Source organism: Castor canadensis, chromosome 14 (genome assembly GCF_047511655.1).
Source record: "Castor canadensis chromosome 14, mCasCan1.hap1v2, whole genome shotgun sequence".
NCBI lineage: Eukaryota > Metazoa > Chordata > Mammalia > Rodentia > Castoridae > Castor > Castor canadensis.
In genome coordinates this window covers 81,513,328-81,540,328 of record NC_133399.1, presented here as the reverse complement: position 1 = coordinate 81,540,328, position 27,001 = coordinate 81,513,328, and the positions used below count along the sequence as shown (strand labels likewise).

General features: G+C 36.2%; 1 protein-coding gene and 1 pseudogene across 21 annotated transcripts in view; both read left to right on the top strand.

Annotated features, from left to right (window-relative positions):
* Positions 1–27,001, top strand: part of Tenm3 (teneurin transmembrane protein 3) — a 2,373,066-nt gene that overhangs the window by 892,524 nt on the left and 1,453,541 nt on the right. The window lies entirely within an intron of this gene.
* On the top strand, positions 3,654–26,995 carry LOC109676393 (large ribosomal subunit protein uL18-like; annotated as a pseudogene).

The window sequence follows — 27,001 nt, the reverse complement described above, 5'->3', positions numbered from 1 at the left end:
CACAAAGCATGGACACCCCATCTGAAAAATAATAAATAATAAAGCATAAAGAGTTGGATGTTTGGCTCAAGTGGTATAGTGCCTATCTAGCAAATGCTAGGCCCTGAGCTCAAGCCCCAGTACCATCAAATAAATAAGTAAAACAAAAGAAAATAGTCTCCTGCTTTCAGGAAGCTCAAAGTCCAAAGGAGATAGCAATCACACTAAACATCCAAAGAGGGGGACATATTTATATCCCTTGATCCACTTCATGGGCCACTAAATAAAATAAAGGCATATTAAATGTTAAAATGGGGTAGCACAGTAACAATATTAAACACTGCAAATGGAGGCAAAGCAAAAGAATATAGTGGTTATGTCATGCACAAGAGTCGATATGGTCATCACCATTTCCTAGGCCTGGATTGTCAAGCTGATCACCAAAGCCTTATAAAACTAGTCAGCTGGGTCTTATGTGGTGGGTTGCCACATGGCATGAATCTATCCTCCTGGGAATGCTATGCCCACTAGGCTAAAGTGGTTTCTACATTAGAACATTCATACATGCTATTCCTTCCCTAGCATAGGGTCTTGGGAAACCCATTGTGTTTCTTACCTCAGAGGAAGGACCAGAGCTCAGCCTTTTGTTGAAGGTGTTGGGCAACAGTGCTATGTGTTGGCCGGCTCATGAATCTAAGGATTTGAACACAGGATCCCAATCTTTGACTGCTAATTTGGCTCATATGGACTTGACAGAACTACTTAACCCTAGCAAGGCCCCATTTCCTCATATTTAGGGAAGCCTAAGCACACCAACTTTAAAAATTAGAGTGAAAATTAAGATGAAGCTCTTCCCAACTAGTAGGCAACTCCCACCTAGTAGGCAGTTAATAGAACAGCTTTTCTTTTTTTTTCTCCTCCCTTCTTCTTCATGTCCTTCTGTGTAGCCATTTTATTTTCAAGTTGCAGCCCAGGATGAACTAGTACTACATGTGCAGAACAAGAGAATGCAAGTGACACTCCCTATAAGTCACAATGAACTAAAATCATCTGTGATTACCAGCCCATAGGGTTGGTGTAAAGATTAAATGAGATGATATAAATAATGCACAGTAAGTGCCTAATAAATATCAGCTACTGATAGCTGTGCTATTAGAGTAGTATCAGGGTAAAAGTGGAGTAGAATTGCTAATTGTGCAACAGTTGGATGAAATAACACAAGCAAAGCACTTAGCATATAGTAAATGCTCAATAACTATTAGTTTCTATTAGCTGATACTCACTGGGTTTTTACTGCATGAGTAGGAGTGGAATTGGCAAAATCATTGTAGGATATTTCTGCTGTAACCACACATCCTGCAGAATGTCTGGTGGAAGCTAAGGGAATTGTTTTGTATTATACCTGCTATGAGGCTACTGGTGTGATCACTATACTGGCAGAAAACTGGGAGCTGCTCTAGAAATGAAAGGATGAACTGCTGCTTTGTCTTTTCTCAATAGCCAAGTATATTCTCTAGAACCAGAAAGAGAAAACAAGGCAGAACAGAACTTAAATTTTATAGTAGATCTAACTGCTAGCAAGCATGATTTTACTTTGATCACTTTTCTAGTCCACTGACCTGGATAGACTTTCACAAGGTTGCATTAATGAATATTAAAATATTAAACTTAATAATATTGTGTATATCATATTAGTACTACAATAACTAAACATTTTGGTACATTATATATATATATATATAAAACATTATAACTTGAAAAATTGTATAAGAAATTGCAAGGAAAATGTCAAATGTAATGGGAGGCTGGCAGTCTTATTTTAAATGTCTGCTTGCAGGGCTATGACTTAAAAACATTAACCTTAAATTTAAAAGGCCAAGGTTCACATAAAAATTGTCACAGTGAATAACAATAGATAACCTCACTTTAAGCTTTGGTTTTCATCTTCAACTCCAAACACCAAGCACACATTGCAAGGTTGCTTACATATGTTAGATATTCCATGGAAAAATTTGCAGAAGGCTGGTGTGTGAGCCTGCATGTCCTGGTTATCTTCTTAACAAAGAAGTTCAGTTGAATAACTCAGCAGAAAAGCAAGCCTTTCCAAAGCAACAAAAAAAGTCTGTTAGGTCCTCAAAAAAAGTCTCTAATACTATATAATTTGATTTGGGATCCAAATAAATTAAGAACAAGGCCATCTTTCATTAAAGCGGTGACCCATTTTATGGCAGTGGATTGTGGCTTGTTCACCTCTTTATTCAAATGTGACTTATGCTAACTAATGGAATCCAGACTCCACCATTTCTAATGGGGGCACAATTGTGGCAGTTGGAAGATTGAGTTGGTTTTTCTTTTTTTTTTTCATTCAAGCCTGATGTTTCCTCCTTGAATCATAAAACTTGAGAAATACATGTTGACGTTCTGTATTCGCACTGTGGGCATTGGCTGGGCATCACCATAATTGTCAGTGACAGACATTCTTTTACAAAGATAAGTTCTCACCTAATTTGTGTGAAGCAGTCCCCAAAGAATGTCACAGGTAACAGCCAGCACATGTGCAATATTGCTTCCAAATCACATGCATGTGCCAAGTGCCAAAATGAAAATTCATGGGAATGACATCTGCAATTGAAAAAAATACCACTCATAAAAATCATGGGAGATTCTCCTTTTCTGGGATTTGTTTTGGCAAGTGTTCTTTTAATCTAAAAAGACTACTTTGTCACTGTCCTTGTAAGCTGCCCTGTGCACTTTAACAGAGAGGTTGTGAGAAGAGTTTGGCCATCCACAATACTACAGCACAGAGCAGAGAATTAATAGGGACCCTCTAGGTGTCTCAATATTTCCCATGTATAATTTGATTTACTTATTTTATGTCAATCAAGGTTTAACAAATTTATTGACAAGGCTTCTTTTAAGGAATAATAACCATATATGGTGCTTTCTGTGTGCATCATATAAATGCATTACATGAGTAATTAATTTAATGCCCACAATGATCCTGTGAGACATTATCGTTGTTATTTTCATTTGTAGATAGAAAGGTGAGGTGTAGTGATTAAGACTGGAGCTGAGATCTAAACACAGCTGCTTGGTTCTAGAGCCTGTGTGTCATGCTATGTAAGAAATGTCTATTTAATTAAATATTGTGAAGTTAAAGTATTTGACGTAGTGAGCATTCAAGCAATGTAGTCTACATTATTTTCTGTTATCACCATCATTCTAACTATATTTTCACTGTAGAATCTGCTAGCCATACTCACATAAAGGAATTATCTGGATATTCTATAAGTCTATGCAGCAGCTTTAGTACTCAGAGCACCACCACACATCATTTGTCCTCCTTTGTAAGGTATTCAGAGATTAGTGGTATGGGCAATTTCTTTAGTAACCAGCTTCTCCTTTTCCATGCATATAAAATTATTTGCTACAAATATTTGTAATTGTGTCTTTATATTAATGGTACAGATAGTTGTTTATTTTTAAGCTTTGACTCAAAAACCATTGCTTCCCTTACCCTGCTATGCTTAATTCATTTTGACAGCTTTACTGAAAATGTAAAACTTACAAGTGCCCCCTTTTCTGACTTAGCCCCTAGAGGGAGGAGGAGGTGTGGAGACTGCCTTGACACTCAGGGGAACTCCCCTTGACCCGCATTTGCATGTGTGCACGGGATGAAAATTCATGAGCTGCCTCTGTCTTTGAAAGTGAGCAAGATCTTTGAGTCCCTTTATGGGAGTAACAGTGAGAGGAAGCCTTCCCTGCTCTGGAGGTAGAGGACACAGTCTCCTGCATCATGCAGGATGGAAGTGGTGCTCTGCTCCCAGGAGGGGCACCACCTAATTTGCAGCACCTTTGTTCAAGCCTTGTTCTTGATTCTGATCCCATTGCCTGCTCAATGGGATCTCCAGGACAGTGGCCACAAAATGTTTATTAGCTCTGCCTATTCAACTACCTCTCAGTAATTGTACCTAAAACAATGCTTTTCCCAATCTTGTTGGGTTAATGAGTTTTCTGTCACTATACCAAATATCTGAGTTAATCAACTTATAAAAAGAAAAGGGTTATTTTGGCTCATAGTTTTAGAGGTTTTGGTCCATGATTTGATGGTCCCATTGGTTTTAGGCTTTGGCAAGTCCGCACATGGTAAAATAAAACTGCTCAATTTATGGCAAGGAAGATGAAAGAAGGGAGGAAAAGAAGGACTGGGGTGCTACTATCACCTTCAAAGGGATGCACCCCCAGTAACCTAAAGACCTCTCAGAAGGCCTTACCTCTCAAAAGTCTCACCACCTTCTAACAGTGCATGCTGTAGAACTAGCCTTTAGCAAGCACACCTTTGGGGAATACTTATCCAAGCCATTGCACTCATACTTAAAGAAACAGCCAGATGTGGTGGCATATACCTATAATCCCAGTATTCATACTCAGGAAGCTGAGTAGGAGGATTGTGACTTCAAGGCCAGTCAGCCTGGGCCATATAGTGACAACTCCCAGAAACTTAATATTGTAATTATGAAAGTTTGAACTCTGACTTTGCAATGAACTGATGATCATAACTGACATAAATACTCAGGAAGCACAATAATAGACGGGAATAATGGTAAATTTGCTACAACATTCATGAAAAGTTCTTCAAAAGCTATTGATGAAGGGCTGGAGGTGTGGTTCATGCAGTGAAGAGCGCCTGCCTTGCAAGCATGAAGCTCTGAGTCCAAACCACAGTACTGCCAAAAAAAAAAGTTATTGATGAAAAACTAAGGCATAGATTACCTTTTTAAAATAATTGAAAGAAAATTCATATAATATATAACTAGTCATTTTTAAAGGAACAATTATTTGGCATTTAGTTTACATACCATATTGTATAGCCACCTCATTTATTTCTCAAACATTTGCATCACTCCAAAGTGAAACCTGCTTCCCATTAAGTGGATTTTCCCAATCCCCCAGTCACTGGGAGCCCCTATCTGCATTGGTTTTCTACGGGTTCACTAATTCTGGACCTTTCATATAAATAGAATCATACAGAGTGTGTCCTTTTGTGTTTGTCTTATTTAACTTAATGTAATATGTTTAAGGTTTACCCATGTTGCAGCATGTATTAGTAATTTATTTCTTTCTATAGATGAATAATATTCCATACATGTATATATGGAATATGCCACATGTAAATACCACAATTTGATTCTCTATTCTTTCACTGATGGATATTTGATTGCTTTGATCATTGAGCTATCGTAAATAATACAACTGTGAAAATTCATGCATGTGTATTTATTTGATGCCTATTTCAACTTTGGTGGATATGTACCTAAGAATGTTATTTCAGAGTCATTAGCTTATCTTTTTTAGTCAATTATTCAGGTTGTATTCTTTTTTAATCAACTAGTATAATACTTGCTGACCTGGTCCCACCCATAGGAGGTTTTTCATGGACTATATCCTCCACACGAGGATCTTCTTTCCATTTCCCTTCCTACTCATTCTTTCAAATTCAGCATAGGTATGACTTTATAAGCCTCAGAATGTTCTGGATGCACTCTCTATTCCTCTCCTCTCTTATGATGCAATCTGCAAAACAAAGAGAAATAGGATGGCTCCAGCAGGAAATATTGCCTTTAAAAATGTGTAACTAACTCAGTTATTCACTAAGCATTTCTAAGTACCTTTGAGCCATGCCCTTTATGCATTGGGAATACACAAGCAAATGAAGTAGATACGATCTTTGTCTTCACAGAGTTTTTAATCTTGAAAGCAAATAAGAAGAATAAGTTTTTATTATTTACATTACAATTTGAAGTCTAGAAACCAAAAAATGTATGTAACATTTTTTAAATGTGAAAATTTGTCTATATTTATTTTTGGATCGTGGTCATATTCCTTCTTACTCAATCTTTTTCCTTCCCTGATGGTACCAAAAGTTCCAGCTTTCAGTCATGGCCCTGTAATAACCAGAAGAGCAACCCTTGGAGATAACTTGTAGTTCCATGTCTGTTCAATGACACACTGAGAGATTGAATGTCATATAAAGCTCAATTTCAGTCATACAATGAAATCATAGGAATCCTTCTAGCATCTCCATATCCTCCAAAAACCTCATTTAGCCAAAGTGCATTTCTGTTTGTTTCATATGAGGTATATGAAATGCTAAAATATATTTTTAAAATTAACAATTCATATAAGTGCTTTAAAATTGATTCCTAATCAAAGTGATAATTTTATAAACAAAATTAATTCCTAAAAAGAATAAGGACTGCGATTTTTAAAGTCAGGAAACAACAGTAGCTGGATGATGGATGATACAAAGTTATATTATTAAGGTAAAAATAAGAGGAAATAGGAATTTATCAATTTCTCATGGACAAACCAAGGGCTAACAGGAATAGGAGCCTTTCACCTCTGGAGTCAACATGGCTGCTGTAGCTCCAGCAAGCGGGAATGAGACAGTGCAGGGTGAGTCCATTGTCTATAGGAATGCAGCCTGTGGGTAGCATACATCATGCTCACTCACATACCACTAGCCACAATTTTGTTATATGGCCACATTTTCAAGGGAGGTTCAGAAATATAATCATGTAGTTTATAACTCTAGTAAAACTTAAATATAAAAGAAAAAGGAAAAACATATGGCAAGGAACAGCAAGCTTTGCCTCAGAGTAAATTCAAAGAATGTTTCATATTATTAAAGTATATTCTAAGCTAATAAAGATGTAATCTGCCTGAGATTCTAAATTCTAGAATGAATTCTTAACTATTTTTCATGAATAGAGTCTGTATTATTTAGAGTAGCTCTCTAGAAATGAAAAAAATCATAAATTTGTTTTTGGGCTGCAAAATAATCTTTATTGGTATTGTTTTGATTTCAACAATGTGAAAAATTGTAGGAAAATTTGAGTAAAACTAAACGTCTGTTCAAAAATAAAGCTCTTTCTTATGTTATGGATTATTCTAAGAAGAAAATACCAAATAGATATGTATATCTATTCTTCACTTTTGGGTCACCTCCTATTTTTTACAATGGTACACCAACATATTTTTGTATGCTTTTAAATAAATTATTTAAAAAAATGTTTGATCCAACAAACAAATCTAACTCAAAATGAGAAGAAAAAAATCTGTTTCGTTGAGAACTCTGCCATAAAGGTACATTTTACACTTGAAGTTAAACTTTTCAATAATTTATTCCCTCTCTAGGCTGCCTGAGATTCTAAATTGCTCAAATTACTGCTGGGTGCATAGATGACCTCATACCAGGGCATACCTGATGGCAGTTGTTTATATATAGAACACAATCCTGATCAATCTCTGACACTTACTACTGACTTCCTGCTGCTCAAAAATGTGGACTCTAATAGCATTTGTATATTTTCTTTTCCCTCAAGGTTTCTGATTCCTTCTCTACAAGAACATGGCAAATTAAAATGAACATCACAGATACCATAATGGAGGTAGCCCTGGCAATACGATTGTATTTTAAGATACTATATGGCATTTGCTAAATAAGAACTCTTACCTATCTAAAACCATATATACAGTTGCATACAAAGACTTACTCATACATTCATCTTTTGCATGTTTTAAACTTTTAAAAATTCCAGGATTAGAATTACACAAAGTCCTAGGTTTGAGCTTAGTATCCCCCAAAATCTAATAATTATTAACCCTTAATATGCAACATGTTTTCAAGATTTCCACCTAGGAAAACTTCTTAAAGTAAGCAATTCAGACATATTTCTAAAAGATGTCAGAATTGTAAGTTAAAATGCAATCTTTTGGAGAATGATTTCTATATTTCTATAAAATTACAATTTTATTATTAATAATTTTAGGTGTTCAAATCATTACATGAGTCAGCAATTAGATGAATGCTGAACCATTATAATTTCAAAAAAGAGACTAGCTAATGAAGCTTTAATCAGTTTTAAGCATGATTCTGCTTCAACAAATAGCTTTTAGAAAGCATTTGTGTGGTGGGGTTTGAGACCGTTTCATTCATGCTTTTTTATTTTAAGTTTTTCTAGGCTAGTAGGATTCTTTTCTATCCCTGAAACAGAGGATTGCAAAACATGCCAGGAGAACTCATGGTGTCACTGGTAGGACACTGAAGTTAAATGCAGGTAGGATATGCACAAGTGTTAAAACGAACAACTTTTTGAATCCTATTTGGATTGTCTTTGAGTCTTTGTTTGAATTATGTTTACAATTTCTATTTTACCTAGTAAATATTTCTTACATATATGTCCGTTTCTCTTCAACTCCACTGCTATCAACTAGTTCACATTTCTGTCCCCTCTTGATTGATCAAGTGTCATAGACTCTTGTCCCAATATCTGCTGAATTGCCCACCCCTGCATGAGACAAGAGTGTTTTTTTATTTTGAAACACAAACCTTTACAGATTAAATTCCTAATTAAACCACATCAGATTTCTTTATCCCTCTTAGACCTATATTTTCAACTCATCCTCCAAGGTCTTGCAAGCTCTGCCCCGGTTTCTTGTTCCGGATCCTCTATGTGCTACTCTATTCTCTCTGCAGTCCAGCCATCCTGCAGTCCTCTTTCTCAAAGACTTTTTTAATTTGTTGTTTTGACTTCCTGAAATGTTCCACCCACCTCTTGTCTTTAGCTGACCATAAATACAGGGCTCAAATAATTATACTCCAGCTGCTGGTTAGTACAGAAAGAGATCACAGACACCAAGTTAAGGAATGCTAATTCCTCTGCATTGCTGACTTCATTGCTTCTCAAAAGCAAAAAAAGTGCAATTTTTGAAAAAGGGCCTCCATCTCTAGGTCCTTCATGGTAACCATGGCAGAGGAACTTAAGCTAATAACTCCTGTAAGTAGTACGCAACTGGCAAGAATTATGCTCTTTACTTACACCTCAATACCCACACTTTGAGATATGAGAGGCTACCCAGTTTGCAGCCAATTCTTCAAACATGTATTTATTTACCTGTTTGCTCAAAACTACTTATGCTGTGGCAGAGACCCAGTCACAAATGTTCATGAGCCCCTTGTTGTGCCTATTCTTCCTCTTGTTATATGCTTTCCTCTTTCCCTACCATCTTTTCAATGTCCTTAAGTCCCTGGTGAAGTCCTACTCTTCTTTTCAAGGCCCAGTTGAAATGTGACCTCTTATCTGACGCTTTCCTGAACTCCTTCAGGCTGAATTAATTGCTCCTTTATCTGAGTTCCCAAAGGAGTTAGTTCATACATTTGTAAGAGTGCTTATCACATTGCATTAGAACTATTTGCATATCTGTGTCCTTTCTGGACTTTTTCCTTTATGGCAGGTACCATATCTTACTCATTTTTAAACCTCTCATCTCATACTTACCCGTCCCACGTACATTGCTGTCTCTGTCACAGGACTTGGCATGTGACAGGCACTATTTAAATATTAGTTGTTGCTTAAATGCTTAGGGTTCCTCAGACAACTGTGAGTAGTACCATAAATGTTGAGGTGTAAATAATCAAAGTATATATTTTGTAGCATTTTCTGGATGATTTGTTAAATAAAATCCTGTGGCATTGTTGCTTTTCAAGGGAAAGTTCGGGAATAGCCAAAAATCCAGTGCAGAGAAAAGACTAAAACAATAGAAAAATACAAACTTTGCAAAAATCAGGGCAATAAAAAATCTGAAAAGCAAGTGGGAATGCAACTACCCTTGGAAATTAGGCTAGGTCACTGAGGAAAGACTCAAAGAAATAGCACAAGAGTGTAGGGACATATTTGGGGGACAAAACACAAAAGAAACAGAAATATTCTTACTGAAGGTAACATAAAAATATCTCTAAATTGTATATACTAAGTAGATTTTTTTTCCTATGATAAAAAACGAAATAGCAATCCACCTAAAGAGACATTTAAGATTTGGGCACCACTGCCAACCTCATTATATCATTGTTTCTCTCTTGAAGCTGGTCAATTTTTGGGGGGTGGGTTGGTGAGACTGGGTTCTGAATCAGAACTTCATGCTTGCAAAGCAGGCTCTTGCAAAGCAGGCACTTTACTGCTTGATCTACATCTCCAGTTCATTTTGGTCAGGTTATTTGGAAGAGGGTTCTCATGAATTATTTGCCTGGGCTTGTTTGAACCATGGTCCTCCTGATCTCAGCCTCCCAAGTAGCTAGGATTACAGACATGAGCCATTGGCTACTGACTTAGTTACATTATCTTTGATGTTTACTTAAATTTGTGGCTTATGCATACCTAGGAGATCTTTAAGAACAGACAGGTTTAAGTGTACTACAAAATGTCAATTTTCTAAGGGGATGATTGCAATTATATAGGTTGATCTGAGACTCTTAAATGACACCAATCTCTATTAACTCTCAGACTCAGATGCCCCACTTAGTACTCCTGGAGAAATCTATCCAACCTAACCTTGAACCTTGTAAACTTTTTAAGTCAGTTTTTGACTGGAGAGTGGTTGATGACTGGTTTTGAGTTACATAATGAAGGCAGCTTGGTTACACTCTCCAGATCCCAGGATGTTGCTTCTTTGAGGCAGTGCTTGGTACATATCCATGTCATTGGTGCATGTGAGTAGCTGGAAAAGTCCCTAAACCTTGGCTGGGTAAAGGGAATATGTTGAGGCAGTCTGGAGGCAGTAGTTTAATGAATATCTAAAGGACGATCTTGAGCTTACTCAGTTTTATTCCCCATTCTTCCTTTTAAGCAACTAAAAAAAGATTGTGTCCGGCCAATCCCTATCTTGATCCCAGCCTGATGGAAAGCTTAGAACTCAAAGTACATCATCAAAGGAGATAATGCTTTGTAAACAGTGTTTGCATGTGAGCAGGAACAGGTGATGGACATCCTTGTTGATTTAAGGAGGTGCCACATTATATTTTAGCACTAATTCTAATTATTATAGTATTCAGTCCTTGGGAATAATGAAAAGATTGAACTCTAAGCAAGAGAACATATTGTATTCATCTTGAAAGAAATAGAAAAGAATAAACATTTTGGGAGGACTAGCTATCTCAACCTTGGTGTTTGGTTAGGTATAGAAATATGATCTTAGTCTGTGAAAATATCCAGAAGCATAGCAGATGTTGGTAATGAGTGCAACGAATAGGAATGGAAGATCAGTTTGCTTATATAGCTGATTGTATATTTAACAAAGAAGCGATGGTTGAAAGACTTGTGACTGGTTTGTATAAAACTCCCTGTGCCTGAAATCTATCCTTCCACATATGTATCTTCCTGTGTGGAAATCTCCTATTCAACACATGAGATCCCACCAGCAACTCATGTCAAATCTTCTCAGTTCATCTTAATTTCCTTTGACTCTATGGTAGACAGAATGATGTCACTCTACAGCAATATGTCCACATCCTTTCCCCTGGTACCTATGGATAAGTTATCTTACATGCCAATGGGAAGGAGCCTTGCTGATGTAAAGATCATCTTGGGCCCAATGAAATTACAAGTTTTCTTAGAAGTGAAAGATAGAGGCAAGTGAGTAAGTTTCAGAATGGTGTAGTGTGAAGAGACTCAACTGGTCATTGCTGGCTTTGAAAGAGAAAGAAGCCATGAAATGGAAGGCAAGCACAATCCAAAATCTAGAGAAGGCATGCAAATGGATTCTCCCCTAGAGTCTCAAGAGGGATTACACTGTCAACACCTGGGTGTTAGCCTCAGTAGACCCATTTCTGACTTCTACCTCCCCAACTACAGAATAACAAATGTGTGTTATTTTAGATCTCAAAATTGTTATAGAAGTAATAGGAAACAAATACAGGTTCATTGGCACAAGTTTCCACTCCTTTTCTGTCCATCCATATTCTTTTATATATATGTATCTTCTATCCCCAGCCTCAGTGTATCACAATTATTTGTCTGCGGATTCTCTTCCCATATATTCTTTCCTCTGCCACTAAACTGACATTAGCATCTTATTCTTCCTTGTTTCTTTGCTGGTCCACCCAGAACCTCTAACTAGATCAAATACCCAATCAACCTGCTCAAGAAAATGAAAATGATTCACCACAGGATCATTTTGTGTTAAGGATTTGCTCAGCTGCCTTCTCTTATCTGTTTCAAGCCAATCTTACATTGACTTTCAGATCTTTGCCTTCTGACATAATCTCCAAATTCCTGTTGAAACTTTACTTTGCTGACACATGGGGTCACAAGTCTCCATTGTCCCAAGCCTAGCCATCTCTTGAGATCCATATCAGTAGGGTTAGCTCTCCTTGCTCTCCCACCAGCCCTTTTCTTCTTCTTCTCCCTTTCCTTGAAAGTATCTGGCACAAGTTACAGGAATTGATAAGCAAATTTTTGACAAATTTTAGGCAAATGTAAAATACTACACGAATGACTCCTGGTACTAGGTTCTAGGGTAAGTAGCCAAAGGATTAAAAGATTCTCTTTATCCTTTGGGGCTATAAAATACAAAGTGCAACTCCAGGGTTATCTCTGGTTTCTTTCCCCTAATGAATGTTTTGGTAAGGTTGGTGCTAGGAATGTATGAAGATGATGTTTAATTACTAAAATCTATAAGGAATTATGCATAGTGATTATAATATTATAGTCCATTTGGTTTTCAATAAATGCCAACGGTGAAGGTCTATTTTCTTTTGACAGTATATCAAAGAAATGGCTTTGTCTGCATCAAGAAAAACTTACAGGGGGCATATCACATATATTCTGTCACAAGGAAAGAATATTTGTTTGATGGAAAATATTTTCATCTACAAATAATCTAATGATAAAAAATTATATACTGCATTTATTTGAAATACCATAAATAAAGGTATTATATAGCAGAAAATAAATTAAATAGTGATTCTCAGTTCTTCCAATAATTTTAAGAATATCATTTAGTCCCTTTAAGCTCCCTTTTTCTTATTTCAACATTGAATATTTGGAATTCACTCCCAATTGTAACATATTTTGATCCTTAGTAACATGAAAGATACAACATGTCACAATTAGGAAAATTCTTTTCACTATTTTTACTTATTACTACAGAGCTGGAATTATGTTCATGCTCAAAAATGATTTCAAAACCATCTAAGAGCCCAGAAAACAAATACAATAAAAAATTACTAGAAATCAAGCTTCATAAAGGAGAATAAAGGAATGAATCAGTGTTACTTGCTATTAAGATGCTTTGTGATAGACATAGCAATCTCCAAATCCATAGAACTGATATGATGATAGAAGATTTTTATAAACATGAAAAGGCAAGAGCAACATTAGCAATCCACTACCTTTGGCTTCCTTTTTAAGCTGCAGTCTTCAGTATGGTTCTTAGGCTGGGCAAACCTAAACAGTGAGTGACCAGAAATCTTTATAACATCATTCATCTGCTTATTTAGGAGGCAAAGCATGTGTGTGTAAGAGAGAGCAATTTGACAAAGGGACACATTTCTTTCAGGAACCTAGAAATTCTCCTTGTGGATATAAAGATTATTTCTTAATAGGAGTTAGAAAAAGGATCATAAAGTTGCATTTCAGCTGGTAGCTTAGTCTGTTTCAAATACCCAAGTCCCTTTATGCATACAGATTTCAGTTACTTTTTACCCTTTGGTTAATCTGAAAAAATAGTGGTAGCATGAGTTTTCCATAAAATATTGAAGGAGATATATGTTTTGTACTTCTAATAAGCTGAAAATATTTCTCAGTAATAGTTTTGGGAGATTTAAGTGTAAGAATAAGAGTGTAGAATGTCTAGAGTGGAATTAAACAGCATTTAGGAGATATTGAGATCCTTACACGTGAATGAAAATGTTGAATAAAATAAACATCTCTTCCATATTAAGAATTTTTTCTCACAAATAAAGACTTTCATTGTTCTCCAACAAGGAATTAAAATTAAAACCAAAACTATATTTTAAAGGGTTAAAGGGGAGCCCCTGTAGAAGGTTAGAGCACAAGTCTGCTTGCTTCTAGAGTCCATAATGGGGTTACATTTACATTTGAGCACAAGGTAGATCTCCATTCTAATGGGCCTGGTGGCTGTAATACTTTACTCGTTTTCAGCTATAATAAGCTTTTGAGTTTCTGAAGCTACAAGGTTTGTGTTTCTCATCCAATTTGTTTTAGTCCAAGGGCACTCCGATGGGGTAAGGTGTAAAACAGTTCACAGGAGACTTTCAATATTGGTTTCCTCACACCTGCAGTTTTTGAAAAATAATCTTTTTTTCTAAAAATAAAAGTGAAATGTTTACAAGGACCTAAGGAACTAATTTTTTCCCCACCTCAACCAATTTATAGGATTGAGCTGAGTGCTCTGAAAGCAGGGGGTAAAGCAAAAACCTGCTTTTGGAGATTTAACAAGTATTTGCCAATGGAAAATATTTTTGTACACTTTCTCTCTCTTGAATAGTTTATTGAAAACCCCAATGGATTGAAAGTATAAATACTTATAGTAAATTTTCTTTTCTACTTACATTATATTACTCAAAGCTTAACCATTTCATTTAACTCTTTCCCCAGCTCTACACTTCCTTGAGATTTAGTACTAAATCACTATTTTCACATCATCTTAATTGGTAAAAGTGGACACATCTGGCCCAAGAGAGGCTCCTTAGCCTATACTTACTCTATCCACATAGAGGTTGTACTTTATATCACTGTTAATCTCAGAAACTAATGTTTAGATGAGTTCCAGAGTGCTATCTGCCTAGGACTTGTAGCATCCACCCTAGTCTTTATCTTGTGATTCCTTGAAAAATCTGCCTCAGTAGCTGGGCACCAGTGGCTCACCTGTAATCCTAGCTATGTAGGAGACTGAGATTGGGAAATTGTGGTTCAAGTCCATCCTGGGCCTAGTTTGTGACACCCCATCTCCAAAATAACAAAAGCAAAATGGACTGCTAGTATGGCTCAAGTGGTACAGTGCCTGGTTTGTAAGCATGAAACCCTGCGTTCAAACTTCAGTACCATCAAATGAAAAAAAAAAAATCTGTCACAATAACCTAGAAATTCTGATGTTCCAAAGGACCAAACAAAGACCAGTTCCCAACCCTATATGATTACATGTTGCTCAACATTCTTACTAGTATTATTGGCATACCTCTTACCCATTAAAGATTCATGAGACTATAAGATAAAGGTGACTTGTGTCTCTATGCATCATCAATCTGAAAACTCAGTGTTTATTTCACTGTAGTTAAGCAGAAACAAAACATTTTGAGGTCCCTTGGTAATACTTATTCCTAACTACGTATCTGGTGTCCTTTAAAAAGTATGGTTTTGTTAAATTTCTATAAGTAGTTCTGATTGGCTTAGAAATTATATTGAAATGAAATCCCCAGTGTGGTTCGATAGCATGAAGTGGGTGGTATCTTGTATGATATGCAGAGCATAGATGAAGGGCAGAACAGCCCAGAAAAAGCCACAAATGGCCCTCAAAAAATCCAGTCTAACTCAGAAGATTTTAGTAAAATACACATGCCCCAAAGACCAACATAGCATTTCTTAGCTGTCCAACCCTCTTGATTTGGGCAATTCCTTTATCATATGACTGAAGCAGTTTAAATTTACCTTAATGTAGAAGAGCAAAAGCCATACATTTTTCACTATCTACATATTAGATCTCAATCATAGACTCTCAAAGGTAACTAGGAAAGTGCCATGTGTTTGCCATTAGAACAAACTGTGTAGGGACATTTTACATTATTTTGGTAATGGAAGACATAAAGTTTTTTTTTATATATCAATGTGATGAAGTACTAGGAAACATGCTGTTATTTATGGCAAAAAGACAACAAAATGTTATAAAAAAATTCTAACCTAAATCAATAATTATGAGTAGTTACTGATACACAATTAAGAAGATAAATTGCAAATAGTCAAGCAGAGAAATTAGAAAAATATTATTTCAGTGTTCTTGAGTTTGTGACACTAATGAGTTTCTAATATGGTTTTTATGTCAATGACTGAAAGAACAATGAAGAAAAAAGAAGAAAAGTACACAAATAATTAGAGGAAAGCAAAGAGAGAGAAGTACAAATTCCCCATGGCTTAAAACCTGTGAGAGTGAGACATTGTTGTCTATGAAGCCTTTATAGTTAGGACTTGTGCACGTTTAAATGAGTTATTTCACTGAAAGTTGGTTTCCTTGCTTTATTTAACCAGTGTTTTCCACTGATGCAAAGTTATTATCATTATAACCTTTGAGTGCCTCTGTTTTGGCGTTTCTAACAGGACTGTTTTTTAAGTGGGGGCCCCTGGGAGGCAAATTCAGCTGAGATGTCCAAGTACAATTTCACATGTGACACATAGGTACTGAATTCCTCCTGGATTTGCCAATTGTTGCAGAGAAAGACTTTGTAATTGCCAAGGGGTTATAGCAGAATGTGAAAGGCCTTGAAAGCAGCTTTCTTGCAAATCAGGAATGTATTCAACACAAACTTAGGAATAGTCAACTTGGAAGTGAGGCAGAAGTATCTGTAAATGTTAAAGGTTCAAGCAGAAGGGTCTGCCTGAAACTCCTAATTAAAGAAGTAAAATCGCTTTTAAAGAATGTCAAGGACTGTCATTTGTATTCTCCACTAAGAAAAAGATCTTCTGAGGATTGTAAATGAGGTTTTGGCACTGCCCAAATACCCTGGGTTTGTACTTTTTTTTATACCGCAATAGTAATGAAAATGGAGCTTAATGGTACATAAATAAAAATAATTAAATAGGAGATAGTGGTAGTGGTGCATTAACTGATTAATATACAAGATTAAGAGGCCAATAACCCAGAAACAACTTCGTTACTCTGCTGTTTCATATCGATTAGACTACTCTCTCAGAGTAGAATAAAAACATAGCTTTCACTGTGCCATTTTGATTCCAAATTTAAAAACAAATCATTTCCTATGAATTACGTTTTCTGGTTTTCTCTTTGGCATATGGTTTCAGCACATGTTCTCGCTGAAACAAGCCAGATTATCAGCTATATCACTTCTGGATATGCCTTTTTTAATTTAAGTTTAGAAATGGATGTATTTTTCTTACTGATTTCGTAACCAAAACCAGAATCAGTGATTAATTTACGTTTGTTAATTTTATGTCCTTAGGTTATCTTTCTACTTGCAGAAACTTGACAAATGTGTGGAGCAATGAGCCATGTAACATTGAGGGACTATAATGATTTGCAAAGCTGTTTCAGATTGGGTGATTTGGTAGAAATAAAGGGGCATATTGAACTCAGAAGAGAAAAATAAGCAGTGAGGCCTTCACTTGTGACTAACAAACATTTCTTTTAAGAGGTAAAAAGCAAATGTCACATGGCTTCTGAAAATTTTGCATATTTTACCTGACAACATTTGGTCAAGAGAGCTTTGGGCAGAAAAAATACCAATAAAAAAGCCCTTGTTTATTATTAGTCATAGCCCTTTGTGTAAACATAGAGAAGTCAGGATTCTCATTGTTCTTTTGCCATTTTTTAATTTTTTTTTCTCTTGGCTGGGCACTGGCACTACTACCATCCTCTCTCTTTTCCTAATCCCATCCTAAGACTCACTTGTAGCCCTTAGAATCTCACTTTTCCCAAGTGCTACCTTGTTCAAAGTAGTATCAGAGACACTATTTTGTGGAGGGAGGCAGTAGTGGAGATTGACTCCAGGCTTTATGCTTGCTACACAAGTGCTCTGTCACTTGGACCACATCCCTAGTCCTTTTTGATTTTAGTTTGTTTTTGAAATAGGGTCTCAAGCTAGTGCCCATCTGGCCTCTGACTGTGATCCTCCTACCTCTGCCTCCAAGTAGCTGTGATTACAGGCGTTACCATGCCCAACTGAGACACTAGTATCTTTTACCAACCACTTACCACTTAAATAGATTCACACACATAAGCCTTATTGCATCATCTAGTAGTAACAAAAAAATGCTTCTTAGATATTGCTGATATTTCTAGACCAGTGCTGACCTATAGAAATATACTGGAACCACATATATATATATATATTTTCAAATTTTTCAGAAGCCCCATTTAAAAAAAGAAACAAATGAAATCAATTGTAATATATATTAATATATCTAAAAGATTATTTTAATATGTGATCAATGTAAATATTCTTAATGAAATATTTTACATTCTTTTGTATAAAGTCTTCAATATCTGGTGTATGTTTTTCATTCATGAGCATCTCAATTCTTAATTAACCACATCTCAAATGCTCATGTGGTTACTAACTAGCATATTGGACACATAGTTCTTGAGTATCACTCTATGAAATAATGCTTCTGGATAATTCAGAAAAAATATTTTATTGATCTACCCAAGTATCATGCACAAAATAAGAATGTACTTGTTTAAACCATCTACATCCTTGTTGCAGTTGAAATTGCACTTTCTCTGCTTAGAACTAGGCTGAGAGTAATCTTATTGCTCACGCCTTAAAATGACACTGTGTTTCATAATTTTAGAAATGCAAACTTACATATTTAGACAACATTCTTAATATCTCACAGTTTTTTGAAAGACCTAATTTTTTGTATGATTGAACAATTTAATTTCTATGTGATTTAAAGTCATTCAAAAATGAAGTGCACAATTAAAGATATGGACCATGTGAGACAGCACAGCTCCACATAGGCACCTTGCACATACACAAGTGCAAGGAGAAACTGAGGCAGAACCTCACTGGCCAATGGTAAAGAGGTGACATGAAGCAGAGAGAAAATTAGTCAGGTGATTTGCAAGCCTATCATTAATTTAATACCTGTGGTCTAATTACCTAAACTCTGCAAGCCTAAGCATTCTCCTTTGCAACAGAGGATAAGAGTTCCAAGGCTGTGGTGAGGCTCAAGTATAAAACTATATGAAGAAATAACATAAATAAACCACAAGACAAGGGAGGATGTTACTAATGTTAGATGCTACTATTATTTCCAAACATGAGTCACAGGTCATTGGACCCTTGATGATCATAGGCACTTCTCTTTGATCCATTTTTGAAGGACATATTTTTTAACTTCCCCAAGATTAAAGGGGAAATGATTCAGGGTTTTTTTGTTTTGTTTTGTTTTGTTTTCTGTGGTATGGGGGTTTGAACTCAGGGCTTCAACCTTGAGCCACTACACCAGCTCTTTTTTTTTTTTTTTTTTTGTGATGGGTTTTTTCGAGATAGGGTCTTGCAAACTATTTGCCTGGGTTGGCTTTGAACCACTATCCTCCTGATCTCTGCCTCCTGAGTAGCTAGGGTTACAGGCATGAGCCACCGGCAGTGATTCAGTTTTATGGTCAAATTTAAACACGTCATGTCACAAGAGTATGGCTATTCAGCAACAAATAGAATAGTAAAGATAAATAATACAGGCATACTACTGGAATTTCTTATTAATTAGCAAATTATGATGAATTTAGGGAACTTTTAAGATTGAAAACGTCACCTGGATTCTCAATAAGAACTTTGTAAAGTTTCTTTTGCAAGTTTTTTTCAGATATTAGCAGCAGCATTTCCGACTTGTCCCCCAAAACAAACTTGTCAAATTTTATTTGGCAGATTTACCATATTATTAATGACTTCACTGTTTGGCAGGGAGGTACCATAATTAAAAATAATTTCTAAATGATTCCCATCAAAAGACTCATCCTGAACGAAGTACACTTTCAACTTATTAGTAATGCCTGGCTTTGTACAGTTTCACTCTGTTCCTTGGGTTAACTTGTTCTCCCTTGGAAGATATTCAGAAGCTACAGAGAGGGCAGAATGAGGGGTCGTTTGGCTACTATGTGGATGAAACTGCGGGGAGCACATTCCATCCATACTCTGCAGTCAGTACCACCTGCCTATTTGCTTCTGAGTGCAATAGTCCATGGTCTATAAAACACTAAATGGTTGGGCCTTCACCTCATAGAGATCAGCCTTCCTCCCTGGGCAACTTGAGGGCAATTGAGATCAGCTGGAGTGTTGCTGCTCATACTTCCCAACTTCCATCTACAGGGAACCAGAGGCAGCGAATTTTCCATGGATGGCCCTCATGTAAGGAAGTCCTCACCTTCCATTAGCCAACAAAGAACTAATCTGGTGATCTTTAGGGCATGGCCAAAAGCCCATCTTTTAAGAGGAGCTGAAAAGCAGGGGATTTCTATTCACCAAAAAAGAATGAGAATTTCCTCGAGTTCATTAAAGCTTTACATTGAAGCAATGCAAACAGTTCAGTTGCTCTTTGTTTCCTGCCTTCATGTTTCCAGTGTTCACTGGCATGCTTCTCTAGATCCTTCATATTAGACCATTTTCTCACTGAACTCTTTCCATTTAGAGAGTAAAAGATTAAGTGAAAATGAGATTTCAATGCTTGATCTTGTTTTTGAGGTGCTCAACCTGAGATCAGACCTAATGTGGATACATATTCACTTATTTGTTTATTCAGTCAATAGATAAATATGAATTGAATGTTTATAGAAACAGACAAGGCCCATATCTTCATGGAAGTCTATTTAGGAGGAAAGTAAATAAGTGCTATGAAGAAAAATAAAGCTGAAGAAAATGGCATATTTAACTTTGAAATAAAATGAAGACACAATATTTGACCAGAGAGCTTAATGACATCATAGAGATGGACCATGCAAATGTGTGGCAAATGACCAAGTATAAAGGTGTGAAAATGAAGCCATAGTGTGCATGAGTAGCAATAAGAAATTCAGAGTGACCATGGGTGGAAAGGAAGTGAGGTTTAAAAGGAGCACAGTCAGGGTCAGCTCAGGGAAATCCTTGAAGACAGTAGTAGTGACTTTTTAAGTCTAAATATGATAGCTTTCACTAGGATTATCGATCTGATCTGTGATTAAAATGATCTTTGATGAATAACCTACTGATGAGACATGTCTATAGACTACTGAAGTATACAAGATAAGATGTCATAGTCCCTTAGTTTCGATGGTAAGAAATAGTCAAATTTTGGATAGATTTTAAAGGAATAGCCAATTGTATTTGCTGATGGAATGAATGTAAGATTTGAAGGAAGGATGACTTCAAATAATTTTTCAGGAAATTACTGTGTGTGTGTATATATATATATATGCAGAGAGATTAGACACTATTATAAGATGTACTGGAAGCTAAGTAATTTCAACCTATAACAATGCTTAGAAGAAAGAAATTTGGGGCTACTATTATCCAATTTGTAATAGTAATCACCATATAATCCCTTTTAAACAGCAAGATCCTCTGAAGGCAGTTAAAGTGTGATTCAATTATTATAAAATCAATTTAAAAAGAATTATTCAGGAATATAAGTAAAATCCACTTTCATCAAGCACTGGGAGAGAATAGCCAAAGGCCCTCCTTCCATTGCCACGTAAGGGTACGTCATTAGTCCTTAGATGGCATACACAGTTGTTGGCCTCATGGATGACAATGCTGCTTGGCACTCTTAAAAGGGTCTAAATTTAGACAACAAATTGTACCCCTACTCTACAATATAATCTAAATATGGGAACTAAAACACAGGGTCCTATATTACTAGCTAGGCAAAAAGATAGATTGATGAAAATGTTAATCTAAAAAGAAATTAGAAGTAAATATCTCTCCCTACATGACCTGATCCCACAACAAAAGATCAGGGAGGGCAAAAACCCTCATCACTTACCTACTTATGTTTATTGCTGCACATAGGTCATACATTGTACCAGGTGCTAGATATTTAGACAGGAGTCCAAAGAACATGGTCTGTATGTATCCCTGACGATTTCAGAACGTTCTCCAAAGCATCCCAGTCACACTAACACATGAGACTTCACTTTCAAGTGAATACTACTACATCAAAAACAAATAAGGTGATTCTGTTCAATGAGAGCAGACACTCTTTAGCAAAGATGGGTGACTTATAAGTCCTGGAGATCATATTCAAAAGGCAACTCATGAACATAGGTCTATTACATGCTGAATTGTCAAAAAATAATGAATTAAATAAAACTCCGCCCCTATCGGTAAGGACTCTTGACTTCTGCCCAAATACTGAGTGACTTTTCAATTCTTTCTCTTATTCCCTTACTGATTCAGATTCTGGCTTCTTTAAAGGTACTCAAGTTTGGTGTTACCTTGCCTAGAGGCTATGTACCAAGCCCAATCAGTAAGCCACAAATGACACCCTCTTGCTTAATAATCCACAAAATGAGGACGGGAGTAATCTGCCAAGGTCTACATAATATTATTATCGCTGCTACTAGTAGTACCACTGATAATACTACCATCAACATCAACAAATAACTATGCTATGAAAGAAAAGAAAAGTAGTGAATGGCTCAGTTTGGGGACCTGAGGAGCTTTTAACGTGCAAATAGTCACTGCTCATTACATTGGAATGATTCATCGTCCTTAATGTAAGGAAATTTAAAATTATAATTAAAGCTTACAAAAGGTCTCATTTTAGACAAGTAATATTACATGACATTTTGTCTTTTAGCTAGGGATTTCAGGGAAGTTTATAAATATCTTGATAAACCTCATAAAGTTCCTCACAGGTTGTATGTATAAAACTAATTTACAGGTAGTTAATAAAGTAAAAACTGTGGATCAAGTTCACCTGCCCAAGTCAAAAATAGCTCTTATACTATGCCTTTCTTGTTAAATGCACTAGCAACACCCACCCCAACAAAACATTCTATGAAGTTTTTCATAAGTGTTCTATTATTTATTGCAACATAAAAAGTAAAGTAAATTATGTTCTAATAATCTCATGTTAGTGAAACTAACAAAATTTAAAGCACTTCCTTCTAATTACCCAGTTATTTTATCATCACTTTTGGAGGAAGAATGGGCAACTGAATACATAAGAGAATTATATAATTCCAAATTGTGAATATTCGACAAAAACCATGTTTTAACACAAAGAAAAAATTTTTATAACTCTTAGACTAATGAAACTAATAATATATTGTCACATACTTTAAAGGTTATCTAAAAGATTATCTAAAAAGCAGTAGATATATTTTTTACTCTTGACCAGTAAATTGTATCCTAAGTAAGCATTGGGATTCTTGATAAGTAAAAGTACTCTGAGGTTAATCCATTTGGTATAATGTATGATAGTCTGTGTGTGTGTGCTGGGTGGGTGTACATTGTGGCATTTATAAATGTTCTTACAATATATCAAATATATCATGCTTGAATTCACCCCCTCCATCATTCTCTGTTATCCCAATGCCCTCATCGCTGGAATAGTTTCAACAAGTATCATTTTTCCATTTTTATGCATGTGTATACAGTATTTACACTATATTCACCCTCCTATACCCTTTCCTCACATCTTCTCCCCTCTCACTGGTACCAAACTCCAGACAGGATCTGTTCCTCCCTCCATTTCTCTGATTTTTAAAAGAAAAACAGTGACATTTTTGTTTGTTTAAAATAGCTGTACAGGGAGTTTCCTTGTGACATGTCCATATATATATGTTTTATAACGCAAATTTGTTCATCTCCTCTATGTTTTGCCTTTCTACTTTAGTCCCCTTCTTATGGCGATTCAACAGGTTTAAAAGTTCTATATTCATTCTTGTATAGGAAGTACATCAACCATATTCACCTTTACTTCCTTCTTTTGCCATTGCTCTCTCATAAGTAGCTTCCCCTTAGTGTGACCTGTTTAATAATATTGCTTGTATTTGTATCAGGTCTATATTTCACATATGAGAGAAAACATGTAGCCTTTATACTTTTGAACCTGGCTAACTTCACTTAAGATGATGTTTTCTAGTTCCATCCACTTACCTCCAAATGACAACATTTCATTCTTTTTTATGGCCAAATAAAATTCTATTGTATATAAATACCACATTTTTTTTAATTCATTCATCAATAGTGAGACATCTTGGATGTTTCCATAGCTTAACTATCATAAATAATGCTGCAATAAGTAGCATGTGTAGGTGTCTTTATTGTAATCCAACTTACATTCCTTTGGGTATATCCCTAGGAGTGGTATTGCTGGATCATATGGCAGTTCTAGTTTTAGTTTCTTGAGGAGCCTCCATACAGTTTTTCAAAGTGGCTGTACTAATTTACGCTCCCATTAACAGTGTATGAGGATCCTTTGTCCCCACATCCTTGTCAACATTTGTTGTTGTTTGTGTTCTTGATGATAACCATTCAAATAGGAGTGAGGTAGAATTTTAACTTAGTTTTGATTTGCATTTCCTTTATGGCCAGGGATGTTGAGCATTTCTTCATGTGTTTTTTTGACCATTTGGACTTCTTCCTTTGAAAAAGCTCTGTTCAATTCATCTGCCCATTTCTTCATTGGGTCATTGATTTTTTGAGAATTTAGCTTTATGAGTTTCCTATATATTCTGTTTATCAATCCCTTGTAAAATGTATAGCTGGCAAAGATTTTTTCCCATTCTGTGGGAATTGACCATGTAGATTGCTTTTGGTAATAATGTGTGATAGTTTTAATAAAGTAAACAATGGCTTCTAAGTTGGTCTTATACTCAACTATCTGTAAAATAGGATAAACTTGTCTACCTATAAAGTATTCATTTGGACACTATTTCAACTCATTCAAAATAAATTACTTCCATATTATGCATTACCACATTACAGGAAGCAGAAGATGCCACTGATATGAAATCCCCTTTTCTCTTTTAATATTTTTCTTCTCCTCCTAAGAGTGCTTTCCCACATCCTACCATTTATCCTCTTATTCAGAGCTTTTTAATGCATCACCCTGTTAAATCCACACCTATTCTAGACCATTTCCTCCCATTTCCTGCCAACAAATCCTAGGTCTTTCTGCCTTTGGAAGCAGCAGGGCAATATATGTCTGCTAATCTGTTGGTGCCTTGTGGATGTTCAGAGGATGACCTCTTATCACAAGGTGCTATAGTTTCACAAAGCATTTCTAAAGATCTAAAATTAATCAAAAAAGTTGTTCCAGAAAGGGCTGAAGTGTTTTCTGACCAGTGTTTTGTCATTTCCTGACTCATTCCTAATTGTCCGTGTCCCCCAGAGGTCACCATCACTTTTTTTAAGCATAAAGAGGTAAATGAGGTTTTGTAATTCTGTATCACTGGTGTGGCTTCTGACAGCTAACTGAGGCAGCTGGATTCACTATAGAGCATATCGCTACTCCCTTGCCTATGCTGCTACAGATTGGTGCCTTCCTTCTCAGGAAAGACTGGCCCTTATTTAATGCTTTGTACTAAATGTACAATGTCAAATGAGAAAGTAGATAGGCATTCCAAAATCCAGAATGATGAAGAGCAACTCTTATTCACAGGACTGTCACAAATAAAGTTGGGTGGATGAAGAGAAAATCTAATCCAATCCACATAAAATAACATGCAATTTACATCCCGAATTGTGTGCTTCTAATGGCTTTAGAGTAATAAGAGAAGATAATTGAGGAAATGGAAGACATTCAACCCTCAATGGGTTAAATGAAGCCAGGCAAGAGAAGAAATACAATGTTTATAGTATGCAATAATATAAAATTACTCTCTGTATACAGTGTTCTAAGTTGATGTATACATATACTATGATTTAATTGCATCCCCCATAAGGATAGTTGCTATTTTTATACCCATTTGAACATGAGGAAACTAAGGGAGAGAAGAGTTAAGTAACACAACTGGAAGAGGCAAAGCCTGGGTTAAACCAGGTAGTATGGCCCCAGACTATAACCTTACCTACTTTTTAAGTCCTCTCCAAGAAAGAACGTGTAAAAAGGCAAAGAGAGGGGAATAGCTTTCTTCTTTTGGGGGGAGGCGGGGAATGGAGTATACTGGAATAGATGGTATTATGGGAAATAAGAATTTAAATGCAAAATAAGGTCCTAACATGGGGTGCTTCAAAGCCAAACAGTTTAGCTAGGTTTGCATTTAAAAGATACTGGGAATAACCTCACCAAAATAATTTGGGGGAGATTAGAACTTCACAGGACAGATAGGAATAAAAACTGGATGAGGGTAATGCTGGTGTTTGATATTTTTTAAGCACAAAAAGGTAAATGAGGTTATATATTTCTGTATCACTGAGCAGAATATTTAAATTTCAGTGACCTTAAGAGTGCTGAAATCTCCCCCCATTACATCCCAGTGTGCTGAACTTCTACCCCTGTGTGAAGCAGTGGACACTTTTCTCTCTGTTCTATAGTATTACAATTCCTAAAGTTGTGAAGGGTTTGGCCTACTTTAAAAGACACCAAGCGAAATATAGAAGAAGATGAGAGGATAAAACTGATTACCATATTTGAAAATGCTTGATGATCCAGGATTCACACAAGTACAATATGCCCAAATACAGGATGGTAGTTCACATTGCTAATAGAGATACCATTTGTCAGCTTCCTTATGCCTGTATGAAAGGGAAGATGATAGTCTTTTCAGTACACCCACCTGAAATACCAAAATATGAAGTGAAAGGTGGACAAATACACTGCAACATATTGCACTGGCTTACTGCTGGCTTAAAGGCTTCTTAATAGGCTTGGCATGGACAAGATATGTGAAGGCCAAGTAGAGGTGACCAGAGATGAATAAAATGGAGAAAGCACTGATGGCCAACCTGGTGCCTTCACCTGCTATTTGGATGCAGGCCTTGCCAGAGCTACAACTGGCAATAAAGCTTTCAGAAAGGAGCCATGGATGCAGGCTTATCCAAACAGTACCCAATGATCCCCTGGCTTTGATTCTGAAAGCAAGGAGCTCTACTCAGAAGTAGAGCAGAAATTCATCATGGGTCAGAATGCAGCAGATTACATGTGGTACCTCATGGGAAAAGATGCAGATGCCAATACGAACAATTCTCTCAGTATATAAACAACCACCTAACTCCAGCCATGGTGAAGGAAATGTGTAAGAAAGTTTGTGTCACTCCATGAGACAATCTAAAGTAGGAGAAGAAATTCGAGAGAGAAGTTAGAAAGAGGAGGTGAGTCCATCCCCAAATCTCCATTGCCCAGAGAAAGATCAAGAAGCTTAAAAGAAAGAATACTTCCTCATAGCTCAGGGACAGGCTTCTGAGAGCCAAACTAAGCAATTTTCTAGGAAGGTTGTTCAGATAAACACAATAAATTTATTGACCAAGCAGCTGAAAAGAAAAGAAAACAGGGAAAAATGAAACCTC